This window comes from Oryctolagus cuniculus, chromosome 2 (genome assembly GCF_964237555.1).
Source record: "Oryctolagus cuniculus chromosome 2, mOryCun1.1, whole genome shotgun sequence".
Classification (NCBI taxonomy): domain Eukaryota; kingdom Metazoa; phylum Chordata; class Mammalia; order Lagomorpha; family Leporidae; genus Oryctolagus; species Oryctolagus cuniculus.
Window position 1 is genome coordinate 70,660,708 of NC_091433.1, and position 20,069 is coordinate 70,680,776.

The 20,069-nt window shown below is 39.9% G+C and overlaps 1 pseudogene; it reads left to right on the forward strand.

Annotated features, from left to right (window-relative positions):
• Positions 1 to 15,712: 15,712 nt before the first annotated feature.
• LOC100345222 (charged multivesicular body protein 3 pseudogene) lies at positions 15,713 to 16,373 on the forward strand (annotated as a pseudogene).
• Positions 16,374 to 20,069: the final 3,696 nt, after the last annotated feature.

Sequence of the window (20,069 nt, forward strand, 5' to 3'; positions counted from 1 at the left end):
CGGGGTTCTAGTCCCGGTCAGGGCTCCGGATTCTGTCCCGGTTGCCTCTCTTCCAGGCCAGCTCTCTGCTGTGGCCCGGGAGTGCAGTGGAGGATGGCCCAAGTACTTGGGCCCTGCACCCCATGGGAGACCAGGATAAGTACATGGCTCCTGGCTTCGGATCAGCACTGTGCATGGGCTGCAGCGCGCCAGCCGTGGCGGCCATTGGAGGGTGAACCAACGGCAAAAGGAAGACCTTTCTCTCTGTCTCTCTCACTGTCCACTCTGCCTGTCAAAAAAAAAAAAAAAAAAAAAGATAACCATACTTCTTCACTCCAATCCCTTAACACTTCTTCAATCTCCCTCCTTCCTTCCTCTCTTTTTTCCTCCAATTTTTGCAAAGATATAATTTCAAATCACTCTATAATCAACAGGCTTGATTAACCATTAACCATATTATTCAACAAGTAAAAAGTATGAAGACAACAGTTCCATAGGAGTATAAACAAGGGCTAAAAACAGGTCATAATATTCTTAAAAATAATTTGTTCAGAAAACTAACTGTTGTGATTTCATTACATGACTAGTAGCTTTGGGGAAAAAACTCAAAGCAAGGCACATATTCACATTGTTACAGATTTTATAACTTAGATGCAAACCTGTGTGCAGAGGGAGAGGACAGGCCACAAGAACATATTCACAGAAGATACCCAACAATGTTGTAGTTTTCTTTTCCTTTTTCAACAAAGCATTAGAGATGCAAGCAAAATAAAATAATCAGCAAATAATTGCATTTTGTGGTTTATGAGCAGGTGGTCTGTTGCCTGTTGCTTGGGAATTATGGTGGGATGAGTATAAAATATGACTTTCAGGAAATTTGTCTCTCAATTAGACTTGTTTTTTATTAGCAAAGGGAATCTCAATCCCTGTAGAGTCATCATTACCAATTTGACATTTTCAGAAGGAGTCACTGTGTGCAAATTGGAGTGTTTCCTGTTTCTTCCTATTTTGGGTATTATTTCTATCTTTTCTTATAAATGGAGATTGCCTAAGAATAGAGAGCAAAATTTTGCTTGCACCTGGAAACACTGGAAGAAAAGTTCTGTCTTTGCTTTTGGGAATTATCCTGGTGATTGGTTTATTCCTAAACACATGCTACTAAGTTTTCATTTTCATTTTGTGAATAAAATGGGACTAAAGATAAAATTTAATTTGTGTTTATTGTACTTCCTTATTATCAAAATGAAGAGCTTGTATTTATCCCTCAGTAATTAGTAAATTTTATTTGTTAGTTATTAAAGGAAAGTTATCTAAAATATAGTTTCTGAATATTGAAAAATATAAACTATCTTTTAATGTTTCTCTTTAACAGATGTCAAGGTATAAAAAGCTGTGTTATTTTATCTCACTTTAGTTTTGAGACACATGATTAATCAGCTCTACTCTGATTTATGAATAGAAAGTGATGCTCAAATCTCTTGATATCACATCTGAAAATCCTGATTTCTTAAAGAGATCACAAAGCAAAAATACCAGTTTGAACTTGATATATGGTTAATCAAGAGGGGTCTTCTCTTACGTGTCTTCATAACTTAGAAGAGAGCAGAGGATTTTTACCAGCGAAGTGAAATGAAAGGGAATTTCAAGTATCAAAGGCATAAGTGAATAATTTCATTTGTTAAAATAAATAAGGGCACATATTGCCTTGTGAAGAAATCATATTGAGCAGGAAGCAAGAAACAAAATCAATAAGGTAAGAGGCAATTATAGAAATATTTCAAAGACAAAGTAAATATTCAATGGTGAAAATGGAATGGTTTAATCTAATCACACACAAAACCTAGAAACAACAATAGTTTATAACAGTATACTTCCAAAGTACAGAATTAACAAAGAATATTATCAATAGACTTGGATTTAAAGAAATATGTTTTCTGCAGACATTTGTGAGTATGGTATAATAGGCAGAAAGAAAACGTTATTTCCAACCTGGTAGAATTCCAAAATAAAACACAGCATCCATAATATTTAATACCCAGGGAGAGCCTCCTGTGCTATCAGTAAACTTGATTCAAATGTACCATCCTTGTCACCTTTCTCCTGAAGACCTTAGAGAGAAAGTTGATGAGAATTAGTCATGGAAGAACCTTTAATTTGAAGCAATCAAAAGTCTCCATCGGGTGGCTTGATTTCTGTTCCTAGTGAGTGTGACCTAGCACACAGTAGCTTTCATGGAGGAAATCAAATGATCCAAAACCATTTTAGCTTTGGTTTACTGGTTACGTGTCTGTATTTATGTTAAAGAAGAAGTGCTGCTTTGAAACCAAGTGGAAATGGTAATCAATCTCCACAACTTTTGTAGTTTTTGTGCGGAGAGACCATCAGTGTATTGGGGATTTTAGAAAATGCAGTAGATCAGCCAATATCTCTAATCTGTATGAGCTCAACTATTGATTTTGGGGAGCTGAACTCTATGTAGGATATGATGAGCAAATAAGATTTATAGCAATTAATTAATAATTAATTAATTAATAATTAATTTATAATGACCATAAATTTGATGTGTATTTAAACATCAATGTAAAAATTACTTCTTTTTTCTCAGCTACTCTAATCTTATAGTACCACATCCATTTGCTTTTATTTCCCCTTGAAAGCTTAATGGAAACACTAATTGATGTAAGTCAACTATTCAGCTTCTAATATTAATGGAAACCTTAAATAGGCAAGCACTTGTATTTACAGGACGATAGATGCTTTTAAAAAACTTACAAAGGCCGGCGCCGCGGCTCAATCGGCTAATCCTCCACCTAGCAGCGCCAGCACACCGGGTTCTGGTCCCGATTGGGGCGCTGGATTCTTTCCTGGTTGGGGCTCTGGATTCTTTCCCGGTTGCCCCTCTTCCAGGCCAGCTCTCTGCTGTGGCCCGGGAAGGCAGTGGAGGATGGCCCAAGTGCTTGGGCCCTGCACCCCATGGGAGACCAGGAGAAGCACCTGGCTCCTGACTTTGGATCAGCGCGATGCACCGGCAGCAGTGGCCATTGGAGGGTGAAGGGCAAAAGGAAGACCTTTCTCTCTGTCTCTCTCTCTCACTATCCACTCTGTCTGTGAAAAACAAACAAACAAACAAACAAACAAAACCTACACAGAAGCCATTAATTATGACTTACCCTGTATATATAAAGAGTTCTATTGTCATAAAAGGAATTACTTAATTTTACTACCTCTGAAAGAAAGTCACAGAGGTTGCAGTTTAAAGTTTATGATTTTGGGGCCAGCGCTATGGCTCACTTGGTTAATCTTCTGCCTGTGGCACCAGCATCTCATATGGGTGCCGGGTTCTAGTCCCGGTTGCTCCTCTTCCAGTCCAGCTCTCTGCTGTGACCCGGGAAGGCAGTGGAGGATGGCCCAAGTGCTTGGGCCCCTGCACCCGCATGGGAGAGTGGGAAGAAGCACCTGGCTCCTGGCTTTGGATCAGCGAGGCGCACCAGCTGTAGTGGCCACTGGGGCGTGAACCAACAGAAGAAAGACCTTTCTCTCTGTCTCTCTCTCTCTTACTGTCTAACTCTGGCTGTCAAATAAAAAAAAATAAAGTTTAGCATTTTAAGAAAACAAAAACAGTAACTATTTTATAAAATGAAATAGAATATTTGTTAAAAACCTGGAATTCAGTGAATTGTTGGTCCATTTGAGAATAGATTGAATTTTCTCTGGTGCACAGCTTCAAATCACAGTGAAGAAGGAAATCCAATTTGATTATTGGTTAAATTTTCTACTTTTTTTTAAACTTTTATTTAGTAAATATAAATTTCCAAAGTACAGTTTATGGATTACAATGGCTTTCCCCCCTATAATTTCCCTCCCACCCTCACCCCTGCCATCTCCCGCTCCTTCTCCCATTCCATTCACATCAGGATTCATTTTCAATTATCTTTATATAAAGAAGATCGATTTAGTATATATTAAGGAAAGATTTCATCAGTTTGCACCCACACAGAAACACAAAGTGTAAAATACTGTTTCAGTACTAGTTATAGCATTATTTCACATTGGACAACACACTAAGGACAGATCCCACATAAGAAGTAAGTACACAGTGACTCCTGTTGTTGACTTAACAATTTGACACTCTTGTTTAAAAGAGAGAAACCCAGACACACATACAAACATACAGAAGACAGAGAGAAATCTTTTTTTTTAACTTTTATTTAATGAATATAAATTTCCAAAGTACGACTTATGGATTACAATGGTTTCCCCCCCATACCGTCCCTCCCACCCACAACCCTCCCCTTTCCCACTCCCTCTCCCCTTCCATTCACATCAAGATTCATTTTCGATTATCTTAATATACAGAAGATCAGCTTAGTATACTTAAGTAAGGATTTCAACAGTTTGCTCCCACACAGAAACATAAAGTGAAAAATAATAGATGATTTTTTTTAAATGATGATGAAATCAGATCATACCTATTGTCATGTTTAATCCCAGTGAGAGTCAAGATGGGAATTGATAATTTCTTTTTTTTTTTTACAGAAGATCAGTTTAGTATGCATTAAGTAAAGATTTCAACAGTTTGCACCCCCATAGAAACACAAAGTGAAATATACTGTTTGAGTACTCGTTATAGCATTAAATCTCAATGCACAGCACATTAAGGACAGAGATCCTACATGAGGAGTAAGTGCACAGTGACTCCTGTTGTTGACTTTACCAATTGACACTCCTGTTTATGGCATCAGTAATCTCCCTATGCTCCAGTCATGAGTTTCCAAGGCTATGGAAGCCCTCTGAGTTCTCTGACTCTTATCTTGTTTAGACAAGGTCAAAGTCAAAGTGGAAGTTCTCTCCTCCCTTCAGAGAAAGGCACCTCCCTCTTTGAAGACCTGTTCTTTCCACTGGGATCTCACTCACAGAGATCTTTTGCCAGAGTGTCTTGGCTTTCCATGCCTGAAATACTCTCATGGGCTTTTCAGCCAGCTCCGAATGCCTTTAGGGCTGATTCTGAGGCCAGAGTGCTATTTAGGACATCTGCCATTCTATGAGTCTGCTGAGTATCTCACTTCCCATGTTGGATCACTCTCCCCTTTATTTATTCTATCGGTTAGTGTTAGCAGGTACTAGACTTGTTTATGTGCTCCCTTTGACTCTTAGTCCTTTCATTATGATCAATTGTGAACTGAAATTGATCACTTGGACTAGTGAGATGGCATTGGCACATGCCACCTTGATGGGATTGAATTGGAATCCCCTGGTATGTTTCCAACTCTACCAATTGGGGCAAGTCAGCTTGAGCATGCCCCAAATTATACATCTCTTCCCTCTCTTATTCCCACTCTTATGTTTAACAGGGATCACATTTCAGTTAATTTTCAACACTTAAGAATAACTGTGTGATAATTACAGAATTAAACCAGTCATATTAAGTAGAACAGACAAAAAAACTACTAAGAGGGATAATGTATTAAGTTGTTCATTAACAGTCAGGGCTATGCTGATCAAGTCACCGTTTCCCATAGTGTCCATTTCACTTCAACAGGTTTCCTTTTTTGTGTTCAGTCAGTTGTCACCAATCAGGGAGAACATATGGTATTTGTCCTTTTGGGACTGGCTTATTTCACTCAGCATGATGTGTTCCAGATTCCTCCATTTTGTTGCAAATGACTGGATTTCGTTGTTTCTTACTGCGGTATAGTATTCTAAAGAGTACATATCCCATAATTTCTTTATCCAGTCTACCGTTGATGGGCATTTAGGTTGGTTCCAGGTCTTGGCTATTGTGAATTGAGCTGCAATAAACATTAGGGTGCAGACCACTTTTTTGTTTGCCAATTTAAATTCCTTTGGGTAAATTCCAAGGAGTGGGATGGCTGGGTCAAACGGTAGGGTTATCTTCAGGTTTCTGAGGAATCTCCAGACTGACTTCCATAGTGGCTTGACCAGTTTGCATTCCCACCAACAGTGGGTTAGTGTCCCTTTTTCCCCACATCCTCGCCAGCATCTGTTGTTGGTAGATTTCGGCATGTGAGCCATTCTAACCGGGGTGAGGTGGAACCTCATTGTGGTTTTGATTTGCATTTCCCTGATTACTAATGACCTTGAACATTTTTTCATGTGCCTGTTGGCCATTTGGATTTCCTCTTTTGAAAAATGTCTATTGAGGTCCTTGGCCCATCTCTTAAGTGGGTTGTTGGTTTTGTTTTTGTGGAGTTTCTTGATCTCTTTGTAGATTCTGGTTATTAACCCTTTATCTGTTGCATAGTTTGCAAATACTTTTTCCCATTCTGTTGGTTGTCTCTTCACTCTCCTGACTGTTTCTTTTGCAGTACAGAAACTTCTCAATTTGATGCAATCCCAATAGTTGATTTTGGCTTTGACTGCCTGTGCCTCCCGGGTCTTTTCCAGAAATTCTTTGCCTTTGCCAATATCTTGAAGGGTTTCTCCAATGTTCTGTAGTAACTTGATGGTGTCAGGTCATAGATTTAGGTCTTTAATCCATGTTGAGTGGATTTTTGTGTAAGGTGTAAGGTATGGGTCTTGCTTCATGCTTCTGCACGTGGAAATCCAATTTTCCCAGCACCATTTATTGAATAGACTGTCCTTGCTCCAGGAATTAGTTTTAGATCCTTGATCAAATATAAGTTGGCTGTAGATGTTTGGGTTGATTTCTGGTGTTTCAATTCTGTCCCATTGGTCTATCCATCTGTTTCTGTACCAGTACCATGCTGTTTTGATTACAACTGCCCTGTAGTATGTCCTGAAATCTGGTATTGTGATGCCTCCGGCTTTGTTTTTGTTGTACAAGATTGCTTTAGCTATTCGAGGTCTCTTGTGCCTCCATATAAATTTCAGCACCAATTTTTCCAGATCTGAGAAGAAGGTCTTCGGTATCTTGATTGGTATTGCATTGAATCTATAAATTGCTTTTGGGAGAATGGACATTTTGATGATATTGATTCTTCCAATCCATGAGCATGGAAGATTTTTCCATTTCTTGGTATCCTCTTCTATTTCTTTCTTTAAGGTTTTGTAATTTTCATCGTAGAGATCTTTAACGTCCTTGGTTAAGTTTATTCCAAGGTATTTGATTGTTTTTTGTAGCTATTGTGAATGGGATTGATCTTAGAAGTTCTTCCTCAGCCATGGCATTGTCTGTGTATACAAAGGCTGTTGATTTTTGTGCATTGATTTTATACCCTGCTACTTTGCCAAAATCTTCTATGAGTTCCAATAGTCTCTTAGTAGAGTTCTTTGGGTCCCCTAAATAAAGAATCATGTCATCTGCAAAGAGGGATAGTTTGAGTTCTTCCTTCCCAATTTGTATCCCTTTAATTTCTTTTTCTTGCCTAATAGCTCTGGCTAGAACCTCCAGAACTATATTGAATAGCAGTGGTGAGAGTGGACATCCCTGTCTGGTCCCAGATCTCAGTGGAAATGCTTCCAACTTTTCCCCATTCAATAGGATGTTGGCTGTGGGTTTTTCATAGATTGCTTTGATTGTATTGAGGAATGTTCCTTCCAAACCCAGTTTGCTTAGAGTTTTCATCATGAACGGGTGTTGTATTTTATCAAATGCTTTCTCGGCATCTATTGAGATAATCATATGGTTTTTCTTCTGTAGTCTGTTAATGTGGTGTATCACATTGATTGTCTTGCACACATTAAACCATCCCTGCATACCAGGGATAAATCCCACTTGGTCTGGGTGGATGATCTTTCTGATGTGTTGTTGCATTCTATTGGCGAGGATTTTATTGATGATTTTTGCATCTATGTTCATCAGGGATATTGGTCTGTAATTCTCTTTCAGTGCTGCATCTTTTTCCGGCTTAGGAATTAAGGTGATGCTGGCTTCATAGAAAGAATTTGGGAGGATTCCCTCTTCTTTGATTGTTCTGAATAGTTTGAGAAGAATTGGAGTTAGTTCTTCTTTAAATGTCTGGTGGAATTCAGCAGTGAATCCATCTGTTCCTGGGCTTTTCTTTGTTGGGAGGGTCTTTATTACTTTTTCAATTTCTGTCTCAGTTATGGGTCTGTTTAGGTTTTCGATGTCTTCCTGGTTCAATTTTGGTAGATTGCATGTGTCCAGGAATCTATCCATTTCTGATAGGTTTCCCTGTTTGCTGGCATACAAGTCCTTGTAGTAATTTCTGATGATTCTTTTTATTTCTGTGGTGTCTGTTGTTACATTTCCTTTTTCATCTCTGATTTTATTGATTTGGGTCTTTTCTCTTCTTTTTTTAGTTAGTTGGGCCAATGGGGTGTCAATTTTGTTTATTTTTTTCAAAAAACCAGCTCCTCGTTTGGCTGATTTTTTGGAATGTTTTTCTTGATTCAATCCTGTTGATTTCTTCTCTGATTTTATTATTTCTCTTCTCCTACTAGATTTGGGTCTGGTTTGCTGTAGGTTTTCTAGATCCTTGAGGGGAATTGAAAGCTCATCTATTTGGTGCCTTTCCAATTTCTTGATGTAGGCACCTATTGATATAAGCTTTCCTCTTAACACTGCTTTTGCTGCATCCCATAAGTTTTGGTATGTTGTGCTGTTATCCTCATTAACTTCCAGAAAGTTTTTGATTTCTCTTTTGATTTCTTCTATGACCCATTGTTCATTCAGGAGCATGTTGTTCAATCTCATGTGTTTGCGTATGCTCTAGGGATTCCTGAGTTGCTAATTTCCAACTTCATTCCTTTATGGTCTGAGAAGCTGCATGGTATGATTCTAATTCTTTTGAATTTGCTGAGACTTGCTTTATGGCCTAGTATGTGGTCAATCCTAGAGAAGGTTCCATGTACTGCTGAGAAGAATGTAAAATCTTTAGCTGTGGGATTGAAAGTTCTGTATATATCTGTTAGATCCATTTGGGCTACAGTGTTGTTTAAATCTACTGTATCCTTGTTGATCTTCTGTCCTATTGATCTGTCTATTTCTGAGAGTGGAGTATTGAAGTCCCCCAGTACTACTGTATTGGGGTCTAAGTCTCCCTTTAAGTCCGTTAATAAATCTTTTAGATAAACTGGTGCCCTGTAGTTAGGTGCATATACACTGATAATTGTTATATCTTCTTGTTGTATTGATCCCTTAATGATTATATAGTGCCCCTCTTTGTCTCTCTTAACAGTTTTTGTGGTAAAGTTTATGTTGTCCGATATTAAGATGGCTACGCCCGCTCTTTTTTCATTTCTGTTGGCATGGTATATCTTTTTCCAGCCTTTCACTTTCAGTCTGTATGGGTCTTTGTTGGAAAGATGTGTTTCTTGTAAGCAGCAAATAGATGGGTTTTGTTCCTTAACCCAATCAGCCAATCTGTGTCTTTTAACTGGACAATTCAGGCCATTCACGTTCAATGTGACTAATGATAAGTGGTAACTTTGCCCTGCCATTTGCCAAAGATAAGTTCTAATATATGCTTTGCATTCCCTGTGATCTTTTGCTGTGAGCTTTCCTTCCTTGGTTTCCTTCCTTTACCTTCTTTCATATTGATGACCGTGTTTCTGTGTTTCTGTGTGTAACACATCTTTAAGCATCTTTTGCAGGGCTGGACGAGTGGCAACAAATTCTTTCAATTTCTGTTTGCTATGAAAAGTCTTTATTTCACCTTCATTCACAAATGATAGCTTTGCAGGATATAATATTCTGGGCTGGCAGTTGTTCTCTCTTAGTACCTGGGCTATATCTCGCCATTCCCTTCTAGCTTGTAGAGTTTCTGATGAGAAGTCAGCTGTGAGTCTGATTGGAGATCCTCTGAGAGTAAACTGACGTTTCTCTCTTGCACATTTTAGGATCTTTTCTTTATGTTTCACTGTGGAGAGTTTAATTACAATGTGTCGTGGTGAGGATCTCTTTTGTTCGTGTTTATTAGGGGTTCTGTGGGCTTCCTGTACTAGGATTTCTCTGTCCTTCTCCAAACCTGGGAAATTTTCTGCTAATATCTCACTAAAAAGGCCTTCTAATCCTTTCTCCCTCTCCATGCCTTCAGGAACTCCTAGAACCCGAATGTTGGGTTTTTTAATAGTATCCTGATGATTCCCGACAATATGTTTTAGATTTCTAATTTCCTCTTCTTTTCCTTGGTCTGACTGTATCCTTTCCTGTTCTCTGTCTTCTAAGTCCGATATTCTCTCTTCTGCTTCACCCATTCTGTTTGTAAGGCTCTCTATTGTGTTTTTCATTTGATCTATTGAATTCTTCACTTCAGTCACTATCCCAGTTTCCTGTTGTACTAGTTGTTTCGTTTCATTTTGATTCCTCCTTAATATTTCATTTTCACGAGAGAGATTTTCTATCTTGTCCACTAAGGATTTCTGTAGTTCCAGAATTTGTTTTTGAGAACTTCTTAATGTTCTTATCAATTTTTGGAGATCTGCTTCTTGCATTTCTTCTATGTCATCATCTTCATAATCTTGAATTGGGGTGTCTTTTTCATTTGAGGGCGTCATGGTGACTTCCTTGTTTTTATTACCTCGGTTTTTGCGTTTGTTATTTGGCATATTGGAGATATTTGGTTTCTTCACTGTGGTGCTTTTTCTTGTTATACTATGACTCTAGATTAAGTGGACTATCTGTTTTTGATGGAGCCTTAGGGCTTGAGATGGGTGTGGCCTGAGAGCTCTGTTTGGTGTGCCAAAGGTGACACTCCCAGGTTAGGCGTGGTAAATCTCTCTCTCTCTCTTTCTTTTTTTTGTTTCAAAAGGGAAGTAATTCCGCACAGCTGAACGAAGTTGGAGGTAGTTAGCAGGCAAATGATATACCCACAGGAGCCAGAGATAGGAAACTCTTTCCCAAGGACCACACAGGGAATCTGTTCGGCCCTCAGAGTGGGCTCAAATTCTCCTTCAGTCTCCCACTGGGTTGCCAAAGTTACGGAATTGTAGTGTCTCTGGAGAGTGCTCACGTGAATTCCGTGAGTTCTCTCCCCCACCGTCTCTTTTTTCACAGTCTCAGTTCAGTAGCACCACAAATTTACTAGGTCCTAATCTCCTGTTAATTTGCCCCGCCCAGAGTCAGGTTTTTCTGCTAGGCTCAGGGCCAGTGCAGACCTGAGGTCGCTCTGCTTATGACGTACGTCCAAGATGGCGCCTGCTCTTTGTCTTGCTCGCCCTTGAGAGGTGAGCGGAGAGAGAGAAACCCGTGTCCGTACCAGTCACCTTTCTCTCTCTCTCTCTCTCTCTCTCTCTCTTCCAGTTAGCCTGGTGAACTCCCCCCCCCCCCGGGGGGTCGTTCCCTCTAGTCTCCTCTCTCCGCTTGCCTGCCGGTGTCTCGGGCTATTGAGGTTTGGCTCACCTGCGTTCCAGCGCTGGTGTGTTGAGTCTGCCGCTGGTGTCCCAAACTGTGGGCTCCCACACTCTCCATGCAGGTCCTCTGTGAATCACGCATTCTGGAAGAGTTTCTTCTGCTGTTTCCTCCCCTACTCTTCCTTGAACCTGCAGTATCTCCACTTTTATTAAACTATCTCTCCCTGGACTATCAGTGTGCTCCCTTCCTATTCCGCCATCTTGCCTCCTCTCAATTCATGTTCATTTTAAAATCCACAATGTTTTCTCCTGAGTCAATTGGCTTTGCTCGAGAGAGAAATCTTATGCTCTGATTCCCTCCCCAAATGTCTGCAACGCCCAGGGCTAGGTCAAACTGAAGTCAAAAGCCAAGAACTCAATCCAGGTTTCCTATGTCTTTCATCCACTGGTTCACTCTCCAAATGGCAGAAATGGTGGAGATTTGGCCAGGATGAAGTCAGGAACCACAGGCTTCTTCAGGGTCTCCCACGTGGGTGCAGGGGCCCAAGGACTTGGGCCATCTTCTACTGCTTTCCCAGGCCCTAGCAGAGAACTAGATCAGAAGTGAAGCAGCTAGGACTCAAATCGGCACTCATATGAGATACCAGCACTGTAGGTGGCAGCTTTACCTACTACACCACAGTGCTGGCCCCAGGATAAACATCTTTGAAGTGACCTTAACTTGAGCAATTCAAAAATTTTCATATTTTTATTCCATATTAAAATCATGTTAAACATCTAGAGAGGCATTGTAAAAACTTGAATAAATGTGAATAATAAATCATTATTTCTGATACCTATAAAAATAAAGCACAACAATAAAGAAATATGCAATTATCTTGTTCAAAATCCTTCAGTTCTGAAACATAGCTAAGGAGACATTTCACACCAGAGACTCATTAAATGCTGAGTCAGAACACATACAGGGAATAGGGATGATGGATAGCACTGGGATCCTGTTGCTTTCACAGCTGTGGAGAATCTGGATGCTCTGTCACATGACAGTCCTTGAAGGATAGTGGATGGTATGCTACAGTTGGCTGGTAGAGTAAGAAAGAAATCATTTAGGGCTAATAAACAGAAAGAATCATTTAGGGCTAATAAACACCCAATACTCTATCAGATGTGTTGTGCTCTGTGTATTGGAAAGCCTTCTGGATGCCAGGAAAATTCAAAGAACTCAATATGAATCTTCATGCTAATAAATCCAAGTCAAACTGGACTATTTCATGGAGAAATGCCATATCTCTACTACGCATTGCCTTGTATTTTACAAATTATACTACCATTCATTGTCTCTTAACCCGAAACAAACCTTGGAAAGGCAATCTGTGAGGGTTGGGAGAAGTTTAAGTGACTTGAGAAGTTCACATAGAATGTGGCAGAGAATTATTGTGACTGTACCTTGTGACTTGGCTTTTTAGATTTCCTCATTTTTAAAGATACTCTCTAGGAAGGCCAGCACTGTGGCATAGTGGGATAAACCTCTGCCTGAGGTGTTGGCAGCCCATATGGGTGCCAGTTCAAGTCCCGGCTGTTCCACTTCTGATCCAGCTCTCTGCTATGGCCTGGGAAATCAGTAGAAGATGGCCCAAGTCCTTAGGCCCTTGCACCTACATGGGAGACCCAGAAGAATCTCCTGGCTCCTGGCTTCAGATTGACACAGCTCCAACCGTTGCAGCCAATTGGGGAGTGAACCAGTGTATGGAAGACCTCTCTCTCTCTCTCTGCCTCCTCTTCTCTGTGTAACTTTACTTTCAAATAAATAAATAAATCTTTAAAAATACTATCTATAACACTTGTCCTTCTTTCTACAACCATTATAATCATAAAATGGATACTGATATCTCCAAATTTATAGAGCTCCAAAAACCACTAGGACTAATCAGTAGCTTGAAGAGATCTGCAAGCCCCTGGGAGCTCAAATCTTCTTAGAAAATGGAGGAGAAATTGGCATAAGGCCTCTGGATGCTCAGTTGGGAATTTCAGAGTCTGATGAAAGATCTCCTATGCTCCTAAAGGCAGACTTTTACTGCATTCCCTGCATGGCTTCATCTGGATGGGATCACCTAGGCTCAATTTTAGTGTGTTTCATAGTCCTGGGTGGACCTAGGGCCTCCAGGTCCTCCCAACTAGCACTGACCAGAGTCAGTGACGCTGTTTTCTTTTAAAGTTTAAGGATGAAACCTCCGAGGAGAGAAATGTTAGAGTAAGATTCCTGCATCACGTTGTTCCTGCAGTACGGATTGCTGCCTTCTACGAGACTCTGCCTCAGTACCAAAGGCTTTCTGGTTTAGGCAAGAGCAAAAAAAAAAAAAATAGAAGGTAAAGTAGTGTTCCCTGAAAACACCACTGTGTGTGTGTGTGTAACAGCAACTGAGGAAAAGAAGTGAGTTAAAATAATAATTGACACAAATGTTTACTATTAAGTAGTATGTTTTAATTAAAAGAATGAGACTTTCCCTGAGTAACTTAAAGTTCAACAGAAAATAAAATAAAAAAGGATGGGTAAGCTAGTGGTCGCTTAAGGTTTGAAGAAGAGGAAAAGGGTGTGACTAAATGGGTACTTAGGATGTAAAATTTCTTTCTAGGATGTATAAAAAGTTCTAAAATTACATTATGGTGATGTATGAACAACTGTATATATAATAAAAACTATTGAATTGCACACTTTAGACTGATATACTTTATGGTATGTAAATTGTCTCAATATAACTGTTAAAAGAAATATGATGAGGACTTTTTTGTTGCTGTTTATTTGTTAAAGCAATATAGAGTAAGATAATTATAAACTGCGTTGTTCTCTATTTCTGCAATGCCTTTTGAAACTCTTCAGTTCTTTTTATCCATTGTGTCTTATTATTAGTTCAAATTCTCAAACAGTGCTTTGTCCAGTAATTATTTTGGCTGGTTTCTGATTGGTTAGTTGCACAGTTGTCTGCTCTCCAGACTGTGGCATTTAACTTTTAAATGGTTCTCTTATTCCCATTCTCACTGATTTTCCTGAAGTACAGGTCTGATCACGTCATGTTCTTACTCAGCATTTCACATGGGTCAATACTGCCTACAGAATGAAATGCATAATTTTTAGCTTGATATATGATTCTCCCTTTTCTTGTCTTAAATTTCACATCATGATCCTACCAAGCCACGACTCATTTTTGGCATACAAAAACAACCCATCTTTGTCTTAGAGCTTACTCCATTTTTCCACTTTTCTGCTTTTTGCCCTTCTCCTAAATTCAAGCTGTCAAAATTTCACACATTCAGCTCAAATGCTTCCTCCTACATAAAACCTTCAATTGCACACTTCAGAATTGCAGCTTTAAAAAATTATACCCTTCCTTGTATTTTAATTACCTAAATATGTGCTTGCTTTTCTACTATGCCTATCCAAATTATTGTTAAGCTGAATTTTCAATTTAGTATATATCATAAACCTCTTTATTTGTGATATGGAGAAAATAAAATCCCGTAGAAATGTTGCAGAGCAAAATTCCATTGGAGCTAATATGAATCTTCCATTTGTAGGAGATAAAATGTAGTAACTTTTCCCTGGAAAGGGCATTGTGATGCAGCAGGTTAACCCACATTTTGGGATGCCTGCATCCTATATTGGGGTGATCAGGTGCACATCCACTTCTGATCCAACTTCCTTTTAATGCATCATGAGAAGCAGCAGGTAGTAGCTCAAATTCTAGGGTCCTGACACCCACATGGGTACCAGATAGAATCCTTGGCTTCAGTCTGATCTAGCCCTGGCTATTGTTGACATTTTGTAGTGAATCAGAGGATAGTTTCTGTCTCTCTCTGTCTCTGTCTCTCTCTGTCTCTGTCTCTACCTTTCAAATAAATAAAGATAAATAAATAAACTTAGAAAATGACCTTTGAAACAAAATACAAACTAAAAAAGTGATCCCTCACCCATCACAAGATCATGCCAATGACTCCAATTACAAAAGGCAGATTCACAATAGAAAAGCATATTAATTTACGTAACATAAGTTCTTTTTTTGTTTTTGTTTTTGTTTTGACAGGCAGAGTGGATAGTGAGAGAGAGAGACAGAGAGAAAGGTCTTCCTTTGCCGTTGGTTCACCCTCCAATGGCCGCCATGGCTGGCGCATCGCGCTGATCCAAAAGCAGGAGCCAGGTGCTTCTGGTCTCCCATGGGGTGCAGGGCCCAAGCACTTGGGCCATCCTCCACTGCACTCAGGGCCACAGCAGAGAGCTGGCCTGGAAAAGGGGCAACCGGGACAGAATCCGGCGCTCCGACCGGGACTAGAACCCGGTGTGCCGGCGCCGCAAGGCGGAGGATTAGCCTAGTGAGCCGCGGCGCCGGCGGTAACATAAGTTCTATGAGACAGCGGAGCCATCAGAAATGAAGAATCCCATAAACAGGGAAATCCATGTATTTTTAAAGACAGTTGTATACAAGGGGCAAGATGAGTTCCGTTCGCCATGGGGCTGTTTGGGAAAAGCCAGGAGAAGCCGCCCAAAGAGCTGGTCAATGAATGGTCACTGAAGATTAGAAAAGAAATGAGAAATGATAGGCAAATAAGAGACATACAAAGGGAAGAAGAAAAGGTGAAAGGATCTGTGAAGGATGCCGCCAAGAAGGGCCAGAAGGATGTGTGTGTGGTTCTGGCCAAGGAAATGATCCGCTCCAGGAAGGCCGTGAGCAAGCTGTATGCGTCCAAAGCCCACATGAACGCCGTCCTCGTGGGGATGAAGAACAGCTCGCGGTCCTGCGCGTGGCTGGTTCCCTGCAGAAGAGCACAGAGGTGATGAAGGCCATGCAGAGCCTTGTGAAGATCCCAGAGATCCAGGCCACCATGAAGGAGCTGTCCAAGAGATGATGAAGGCTGGGATCACAGAAGAAATGCTGGAGGACACTTTTGAAAGCATGGATGATCAGGAAGAAATGGAAGAGGCGGCAGAGATGGAAATTGACAGAATTCTGCTTGAAACCACAGCAGGGGCCTTGGGCAAAGCGCCCAGTAAGGTGACCGACGCCCTGCCGGAGCCCGAGCTCCCAGGAGCAATGGCTGCATCTGAAGACGACGAGGAGGAGGAAGCCCTGGAAGCCATGCAGTTGCTCCTGGCCACACTCCGCAGCTGAGGCCACCCCACGGGGTGTGCACACTCCTCCGAAGAGCTGCCTCTTGTTTCTCTTGCACTTCACCTCTGCTAGTATCTCCTCGCTCTCTGCAGAGGCTTTGGGATCCCCACGGGGTTGCCCTTCTCCTGGTGGTGTCATTAAACACGTCTCAGGAGTGAACGGCAGCAGGATCTTCCTGGGGGAAGGCAGAGCAGTCCGTTTGCTCATCAAGCACTCTGAGTCTGAATGTGGAGGACTCTGTACATTTGTTTTGTCTGTAGAACACTACATAGAGGGACTTTAATAAATTTCTGCTTTGACTCTTGGAAAAAAAAAGAAAAAAAAAGACAGTTGTACAGAAATATGATTGAAGAGGAAAATGTATGATTTAATGGTTATAAATTTGGGGGAACTTAGCAAGGCATGTTTGCATTCTCCTCAGGGTGCTTGTGTGCCGTTCCTTCCCTTTGGGTATACAACAGACCACTTGTCACATAAGAGTCTTTAGGGGTAAAATGAGGGAGAAGGGCAGACCGTGAGTTTCCCAGGTCTCGTAGCCTAGATTAGGAAAATAGGGGGAGGGGGCAGGGAGAGTGGCTTTTCTGCTTATTCTGTTTTCTCAAATGCCAGGGTACCATATTTGGGGTAGTATGTCTTGAACCTAGCCGTGCCTCATCTTGCTATGCGGTGCATCTGTAGGCCCCCGCTTCTTTCTGTCTTCTCCCACCAGTCCACCACAAGCATTTGCAATCTATTCCAAGCCCTCTTCCTCAGGATCCTCATCACTGAGAAAGTTCTCATGTTGCCAACCAGGCAGGTCAGGGCCAGTTTCCAACCAATGAAATGCACCTCTTATTAATTCATCCCATTCGGGAACAATTCTCAATCCAAAACTAAATTGCACAAATGGGATACAGGAGGTTAAATGTCCCTTTGCTGGAAACTGCAAGATATTGAGATTCTGGGCAGAATTGGTTAATGGAACTAAGACTCCTTTGCATACACCTCCCAGGTGCATCTCTGCATCTGCTGTTCTGTGATGACAAGGCGGGATATTTCTGAGAAGTCAGCCTGGGAGTGATTACCAACAGGGAAATGAGAACAAGTGGGAGGAAGCAGTGGTGAATAGCTGTGCTTATTTATTTGTTTTAACTTGACTACATTTATTGATTCTTCAGAAGTGTGAAAACATGACATGGATTTTAGACTGTAGCCGTATATATGAACCATCCTTTATATCTTTAGAAGTGAAGATTCTTGAATCCTACACTGATTATTTTCAGAATGTACAGTACTGGAGCCCGTGAACAAATATTTTTAAAATGTCTTAGGTTATTTGGAAGCAACTGGTCCTTAGGTTGACATTTGGGAACCACTGACTCCTTGAGTTTTATATTTATGTATACATATATTGGCAGGCAGAATTTTCTGAATTACCTAAGTATCGTCCATATGCAGGAGCTTCTTTCTGAAGTATCTTTAGTGAAACGTCAATCAGAAGGCATTACATCCCATTCCGTGGTAGTCTGAGGCTTAGAAAATAATGAAGAGTTTACAAGTGCTCTACAATGGATTTTTTTTAAAGATTTAGTTATTTATTTGAAACTCAGAGTTACACAGAGAGAGAAGGAGAGGCAGAGATGCAGAGAGAGAGAGAGAGAGAGAGAGAGAGAGAGAGATATCTTTCATCCACTGGTTCACTCCCCAAAAGGCTGCTATGACTGGAGCTGTGACAGTCCAAAGCCAGGAGCCAGGGGCTTCTTCCAGGTCTCCCACATGGGTGCAGGAGCCCAAGGATTTGGTCCATCCTCTACTGCTTTCCCAGGCCATAGCAGAGAGCTGGATCAGAAGTGAAACAGTTGGGACTCAAACCAGCATTCATATGGAACGCTGGCACTGCAGGTGGCTGCTTTACCCACTATGCTACAGCGCAGGCCCCTACAATGGACTTTTTAATACAGGTGATATTCTAAATCTCTAGACCAAAGAACTTTAAAAATTATTTGTACCTTTATTGTATATACACATTATGTATGTGTATATGAATCAATTTAAAAATTCAAAACAGCACAATTAGAATAAATGTAAATATGCATATTTCATAGTGATTTGTAATTGCAACTCAATGCTTCCTTCAGGAAATTGCATCACATTAATTTTCATCATTTGTGAGAGAATTCATCATTGAACACTAAGGTACTGCTTTTTAAATGATGGGGTGATAATGTGTCTGCTAACTTTCCTTTCCCTAGTGTCCACTTCACTGCTTTAAAGACAAACTAACCTTTAAAGAGAAAAGGCCCCAAAAAATGAAGAGGATGAAATATTTAAATTAAAACATGTGACATTCTACATTATATTTGAAGGATGCTTAGACTTTATGTCTATTTGTTCCCTAGGACATGAAATTTTTACCTGACTATAAAAAGAGTTAAAGAATTTTTCAAACTAATTTGCACCTTAACTTTACATGACCTTGTTTCATCAGAAAAGAAATAAAAGTCAAGGCTTACTCAGAATAGTTTGCATTTAGACTTAATTTTCATCCCTACTAGTATGTGACCTAGATTTTACTTAACACAGAACTTTAATGGTTTCATAATTGGTTTCATGTGTGAGCTTATTTAATGAGTAAGAAGTAAAATGTGCCTCTTTCTGAATAGTCAAAATATTTGTATAGTATATAATTTATCAAAAAATTTACATGAATATAGATAATTTTAAATATTTTAATTTATAGGTTTGAGTCATTATACTTTCACATGTGAGTAGAAAGATATATTTCTTCAAAGCTATTGCAAGATCTCCTGCCAACACAGGATTTAGAGTTTTAGTAATCAGTATTTAATGTTTACAAACCCTAAAAGACTGCTTTCATAAATAAATTTTTGTTGTTGTACAGAAATTAATTTCCCCTTCACTATCAAATTCCTCACTCCTCTTTCTTTTAGAATCTACCAAAATGCTTTTTTTCAAATAACAAATTATATATGTTCATTCATTTTGTTGTATCTGAGGTTATGTCAGTGCTGAATTATTTGATTAAGCTCATGCTAAGGGCATCATATAAAGCAATCCAGAGGGAGATGATAGATAGATAGATAGATAGATAGATAGATAGATAGATAGATAGATAGAGACAACAAAAATAGAAACATTATTTAGATAGACACATAAATATGTTGATACACAGATATAGAGATAATGGTTCAAATACAAGGACTAATTTGATGATTGATATCATTGAGTTAGTAATGAGGAGAAAAATCAGAAATGTGAGATGGAGTGTATTACACTTGTTTTACAAAGTAGTTTATCAAGATTCAAAACTGAGGTAAGGGACAGAGACATATTTTCTGTTCTTAGAGCTATGAAGACCAATTGGACCCTGAGTCAGGAGTTGCCATTTGAGAATCTTTGACATTAGTCTGCTCACCTACAAAATAGACTAGAGTTAAAAAGGTGATGCTGCAATTTATCACACTGATAGGTCTAAGAGTCAAAGGGATCACACAAACTAGTCTAGTGTCTGCTAATACTAGCTGATAGAATCAAAAAGGGAGAGAATGATCTATCATGGCAAGCGGGATACACAGTAGACTCATAGAATGGCAGATGTCCTAAATAGCACTCTGGCCTCAGAATCAGCCCTTAAAGCATTCGGATATGGCTGAAGAGCCAATGAGAGTATTTTAGACATGGAAAGCCAAGACACCC